Raw genomic sequence first — 7132 nt, forward strand, 5'->3', positions numbered from 1 at the left:
CATCAATTTGAGCTCGATCGGTTGACAGGAACGGTCGTCCCAATATGATGGGCGCATCTTCGTCCGCTTTATAATCCAAAATGAGGAAGTCTACCTGCAAGATGAATTTATCGATTGAAATTGCAGCATTTTTCAACTCTCCTTCAGGTTGTATTCGAGATCTGTTCGCGAGCAGGAGAGTTTCCTTTGTGGGCGTAAGTGTGCTGGCATTCAATTGTTTAAAGATTGATAACGACATTATGTTTATACTTGCCCCAAGGTCGCATAGTGCTTGGCCACTGAAGGTCCCTCCGGTAGAGCATGGGATCGTGAAGATTCCTGGGTCGCCCATTTTAGGTGGGATTATAGCATTTTGTGCTGCAGCCAGTATTGCAATCTTTCCTTCCTCATTATGTTCCTCTTTCAGTCTTTGCGGAGTTCCTGGTGTTTGGACTTCTTCTATTTCAAGATCTAGAGGCTTAAGGGTGGACGCAACTTCAGGGTCTATTTTCTCGGCCTTCTCCAAACTATAGGTCAACGGGTCTTCGGTTGTTGCCGCATTCAAGTTGGTGGCAATGTGCTTCCCCCCTACTTCTGCAGTCATGTTGCCGCTTAGCAAGGAGACTACTAAGCATTGTTCCTTCCCGTTACCCCCAGCATTGCAAGGGAGCTCAGTTGAGCTCGGCAACGCTCCTTGCGGTCTATTTTTTAGCTCGCCCGCAATTTGTCCCATTTGGATTTCGAGATTTCTAATGGATGTAGCTTGGTTCTAAAGCACTGATTCGTTTTTCTCAATGTATTGCTTCAGCAAGCTCTCTAAGGATGAAGATTACGGTGGTTGTGAGCTGCTAGCTTGGCTTTGCGATGGACCGTTGTTTTGTGGGAAAAATCCGAGTGACCCTCCTTTTTGTGCCACAGGTTGAAAACTTTGTTGTTAATTTTTCCATGCAAAATTTGGGTGGTTTCGCCACCCGGGGTTATATGTATTGAAATAGGGATTATGTCTCATGAATCATACCGACTGCGGGTTTGTTGGGCATTCCTCCATCGGGGGAGCATCACCGCAAATGACATAACTTGCGGTCGTTTGAGTGATTGCGCAACCTGCCCTTTCTTCGCTCCTATATTATTAATTGCGATGCCTTGTATCAGACTCATCATCACAGTCATTTGATTTTGTAGGGATGCGATGGCCCCATTGTTTGCGTCATTTTCTTTGATTCTTAATCTCTAATCGCTTTCCCTCCAATCCTCGTGATTTTTGGAAATGCGATCAAGTATAATCTTTGCCTCCTCATATGTTTTGTCGAGCAGACTACCAGCGGCTGCCGAATTGGCAGCGGTCTGCGAAGAGGGATTCAATCCTTGGTAGAAAATTTCCATTTGCAGGCAATCTGGTAAGCCATTGTGTGGACAGTCTCTTACCAGCCGCTTAAACCTCGCCCAAGCATCGTTGAGCGATTCGTCATCTTCTTGTTCAAAATTTGTTATTAATTTTCTTCTCCTAGCGTTCTCAGTTGGTGGAAAATACTTCTTCATAAACTTTTCCACCACCTGTTCCCACGAAGTGATCTCTTCCGGTTCGAGAGAGTATGCCCATTTCCTTGCCTGATCACACAAAGAAAATGGGAAGAGAGTAAGTCAAACTTCCTCGATTGAGATATTCGGGAACACAAAAATGTTGCAGATTTCTATGAAGCTCCAGAGGTGGGCGTGCGGGTCTTCGCCACGCCTTCCTCCAAACTGCCCAGCAGCCTAGATCATGTACAACATTACCGGCTTCATTTCAAACCTCAATCCATCTAACGCCGGCCTCATGATTCCTGGAGAGAAATTGTAGAGGTTAGGTGATACATAGTCCCGGATGGGTCTATTATGGTCATTTGCCAGAAGGATGGGGTTGGCCATCATATTGTTCGCATTCGTGGCCCTTTCTGCCGGTTGTTCTACCATTCTTGGTGTTCTTTCTTGTTGTTGTTGGCGGTCTCTTAATCTTCTTCTGAATGTCCACTCAATCTCCGGGTCATAATTCGCCAGAGATTGAGAGTCTGCAAAGAAATAAAAAAAATTACTGTTAGCACTCTATTTTACCGAAGTCCCTGGAAACAACGCCAAAAACATGGTGCTTAATTTTATGAAATGGAAATATGGATTATATGCATTGATGAAATTACGTTGTGCACTCAAGTTTCCCCAGCAGAATCCAAGTGTAAATTCCTTTAAGTTTCCTGGTAAGTCCAGGGTCGAACATAGGGACTTGTGAAAACAGATTGCGTTGGTAATTTTTGTGAAGAACTTTGCGGTAACCGGATAAATAAATAGATTGTTGGGTTTGTTGTTTGCGTTGATAAAAAATAAATAAATGCGGTGGATTTGAGAAAATGCAGTTGTGTGATAGATGCAATGAGTATGCGATGAACGGGTTGAGAAAATCTTTAGCTAGCGTTACTTGGGAATGCGTCAGACTATACAATCATGTTACAACCATACACAACAAGTCATTTTCCAATGGAAATACGATGCTCTTAAGTCTAGGACGCATGTGTTGAATGTAAAAGTGTCCATAAAGCTTATTCCTAAGTCTCTACTCTTGTCCTATGCGATGATGCAAAACGCATGAAAGAAAGGTGACCGCATACAATCATATCCTATCTCTAGGATGCATGCGATACGCTAATAATAAATAGTGCTCATTCCTAAGAGCCTATCTCTTCTATTATGTGTTCTAATCTGGCTCTCCCGAGCCTAGATTCTAACCTGACCTTCCCAAGTCTAGATCCTGTCCTTAGACTACCCTCCCGAGTATCTCTAATGGACGAATGAAGCATACATAATACAAGATAATCGCAAAGAATGAAGATTCCCTAGTTGTGCTAGCTAAATACTTTTCAACCCATTCAACTGATTGGCTACTCATGCGTGAATAACAGAGAGAGAACAGATATAGAGAAGGAAATTCCATTTTTATGAATGAGTTGAATACAAAATGACAATGGAAGTTAAAGGTAGAGAACCTGGTAGAAATTCTTTGCTGACCGAGGCTTTTACACTGAAATCTCTATTCTATTATAAAGATGTTCATGCTCCCGCAAGCGTCAGCCCTCTCTCTGCCCTTAAAGCTTCTGGCACTGTCCCAAGCTTACCGAAACGATCTGTCGACACAACCTCATTCCTCACTTACGCCTTAAAATGAAAGAAAACTAAGAACAAAGACGTATGAACTAAGGAATGGTGAACTGATCTACTCGTCAACCCCTTCTCTGAAGAATACCCTTGATATTTATAGAGCATCCATGGTGAAAGGTGACTTCTTTCTCTTGGTTGTACAGATTGGACCGCTTTAATTCCTGATTGATGAGCCGAATAATTGTCACGAAAAAGCTTAATGTACTTTGTGACCGTTATCGGCTGTCAACTTAATTCGGACTCAACTGTCATCAGCTTTCTGTCCTATCGCGATTGATTAGCCTTTCACCTAGATGCGCCCAACATGTTACGCTGACCAAGTTGCAGTGATCCTTCTCGGGCGAATGTTTGCGAACACAATCATCGCAAAGCCTTGCGGTGAAATTGCACTCGACCAGTGATTTCCTATGATCGCAATTCTTGCATTAGGTCAACGCATATTCTGCACAAAAATACAAAAATCAACTGTTTTAATGCGTTGAACGCATGCGACCGCAATATTATGAAATCGATGCTTAATGGACGCAAATTAACATATTTCATCAACGCAATCCAACATTGTTTAAGAACTTAGCACTATGATAACGTGCATTTCTGTCCGTTATCAGCACTTTACAACACTTGTAACATCTACAAAGTGGGTCATATTCGTAGTGTCACCAGGATAAGGTACCCAACCTTATCCATCCACTACAGACCATTTAGGTTATTATTTAAACAATATCTACCTATATGTTTTTACGTACTTGTTTAAATTATATAAAATAACCTAGGATCTTAGTTTATTAGATTGAGTGTATGTTCTTAAAATAATAATTATCTTATGAATAACAATTCGCTTATACAATGTTTACAAACTATGAGAATACAAGTGATTTAGGACACCAATCCCAACAATCTCCTACTTGTCCTAAAGCTTAGTTGGTTACTTTGAGGTTGGCTGAAAATTTTGGGTGTCTTCTGTTTGGGTGGGGTTTGATGTTAACGTTGTGGTCAAGAAGATATATTATTTAAGTTTTCATGTTCTCCTTATGGTGTTGTTCTTGTTGAAATTTATAATTTGATGTTTAAAATCAGAATCGTAGGTTAATTTGGTGGCCCATAATTTGACAGCTCATGCCCTTAATTCTTTGCATTATATTGTTTGGACCCATTCTCCTCATGTTTGGTTAGCCTAGATTATTGAGCCTAATCAAGTTTTCAATGGGCTTTTGAGTTACTCTTATTAAAGCTGGATGTTTCTTTTGGTTAAAAAAAAAAGGGAACAAAACAAAACAAAACAAAAATATTTGAACATATTTCCTCACAAATTTTTCAAGAGATCTTTTTTCCTAAGTTTTGAACAAGTTTTTATTCACTTTTACAGTTTTTGTTCATACTCCCTCACAAAATTCTTGTGTTATAGCTCTAAATTCTGCATTATCACTACTTCTACCACCACCTTTTGTTTTTTGCTCCTACACATAACCAAGGTTCCTCCAACAAATGAAAAATGTGGGTGCTTTTTGAATAAGATATCTTTCACATGAGTTTCTTTCAAGTATCTTAAAATTATATGAGCAACTTCAAAGTTATTTGTGAAGGAATCGAATTCCTGATGTGGGGATTGCTTGTGTCAGTGAATTTAATTTTGGAAAGCATAAAAGCAAAGAAGAACAAAACAAGAGAGGATATACATTTAAAGCCTAAGCATGCTTTTCTACATAAAAACACATAGAGGAAAGGGAGGGAAAAAACTTACCCTTGAAGAAACTGTACTTTATGATTTTCCTCTCCCAGTGAGATCACGACTCAAAATTTCTCCTAAGTGTTGGGGTTGATGTCCTAAATCTTGCAGTTTTGCAATCTATAATTGTATTGTACAAACACTTCATTTATCTAATAAAATAAGAGGTATTTTATTCAACATTTAGTTGTATTAACCCACAAAAACCAATCAATTAAGATCTAGATTATCTTCTATAACTTAAACATGTATGTAGAGACATATAGGTGAATCATGTTTAAGTGATAACCTAAACGGTCTATAGTAGATGGATAAAGTTGGGTACCTTATCCTTGTGACACTACGAATACGACTCGCTTTGTAGTTGTTATAATTTTTGTAAAATGCTACAAATGATCTAATCCTGATCATTCACGTGGACACATGTGGGCGGGGGTATTCTATACAAAGAGTTTGTATAAGACCAGACCACGAAAGTGAAGGGATTGAATCCCGCAGCGGAAGTGTTATGAACGTCTTACATTCAGAAAATTGATTTTTACATAAATGAAACAGTAAACTAAAACATAATATGCATAGTATAAAGATGTAAATAGTATGTTGTAGGAAAAAAGTTAGAACCATTCTCACCTTTGTAGATTCCCAAGTTCCAAGAACGATCCTCTTGAAGTTCCAACGAACGACGCCTCCAACGATCTTGATCACGAATAATTTCTTGAACAATCTCGAACACAACCATGAAAGTAACCTCGTTATTCTCTAAGATTCCAATAGAAGATAGGTGGTATCCAACTATTGGGAGAGGGTGAGGAGAAAGGCTTTTAGAGAGTAGAAAGGATTTTCTTTGTGGCTTAGGGAAAACAATGCACAATAAATTCTTCCAATTCACTTGTGTTATGTATTACATGTATGTGTCCCCAAATGAGCCATAAGGAATTCTTTATATAGAGAAGGGTCAAGCCTTTTTCTTAGTCATTTTCCTATTTCTTTTTTCAACAATTAATTAAATAACACTTATTTAATTAATTAGCACAATTAAATAATACTTATTCAATTTAATTTGCACATTAATTAAATAACTATATATACATTAAATCCAATTTAACATGTATATATATATATATATATATATATATATCTCATAAACATCATATGTTTATGTGCAAACCTCTCTATTAATGAATTATTTGTGAATGTACTTCACTTGAATTAATTATTTGAATCTTATTCAAATGTTTCTTTTCAATTTAATTTGAATTATAGATCATATCCATAATCAATTATATATTAATCACATTAATATATAGTTTCCTTAAATTGATTTGAACGATTCAAATCATCCCTCTTCAATATCCTCTAGTGAGCTAACAAGGGGACCTGTAGATCAGAAGCTCCAACGATATGAGAGCAATAGGCTAATCTCATTAACCAATTTAATCAATATTCGTTAGTTGTGGGTACACTCTATTAAAGACCCACAACTACAGTTTTCTCACTACAGATATATTTCTGTGTCCACGATATAGACCAATAATAGCAAGTTAGCCCTTCATGAGTGTTCGTAACTCCAATTGGGTCAAATTACCATTTTACCCTTGGGCTACCTCTGACTTCTTAAGTACCAATGCTCCTCTAATGAACAACCTGTTTATGGTCCAACCAATAAACAGAAACCCTCTCGGGCCAATGAGATCATTGATTCAAAACCTTGGTTCGATCAACCATGTAAAACAATCCAAATGCTCTACTCTGGCTAAAACTGACAAAAGGGTTGAGTGGAGGATTGGGCCTCTTCGGGCAATGGATCGAGTGAACGAAAAAGACTGGTTTTCTTATTATCTTATTCACTTCCTAAAAATAGAGCTAGTGCGCCTAACAAGAGATTCAAATTAAAGAACCCGACATTCGATGCAGCATATTCAATGGCTTCTTATTGGATATTACTACTTCTGCTAATGCTACTGCTTTCTTTTCACGTGCACAAGTCCCAGAGTCACCACTTAAGGGAACACTCATCTACTTTCCCTTAAGGCGGGAATGAGTGAATTCCATCTTATATTATTTTGTTCCCAGCTCCCCACTCGATCTTGTCCCCAAAATGGTAAGTATAATGAGTCGGCGAACTAGCCACCCTCACCCATAAAAATTAAAGGATAATCCCTCGTGAACAGAAGTTCATAATATACTCAGGATTAAGATTAAGTTGTCTAGATCATCCTATTGAAATAGAAACCTAACTAG

This window comes from Benincasa hispida, chromosome 11, assembly GCF_009727055.1.
Source record: "Benincasa hispida cultivar B227 chromosome 11, ASM972705v1, whole genome shotgun sequence".
Taxonomy (NCBI): Eukaryota; Viridiplantae; Streptophyta; class Magnoliopsida; order Cucurbitales; family Cucurbitaceae; genus Benincasa; species Benincasa hispida.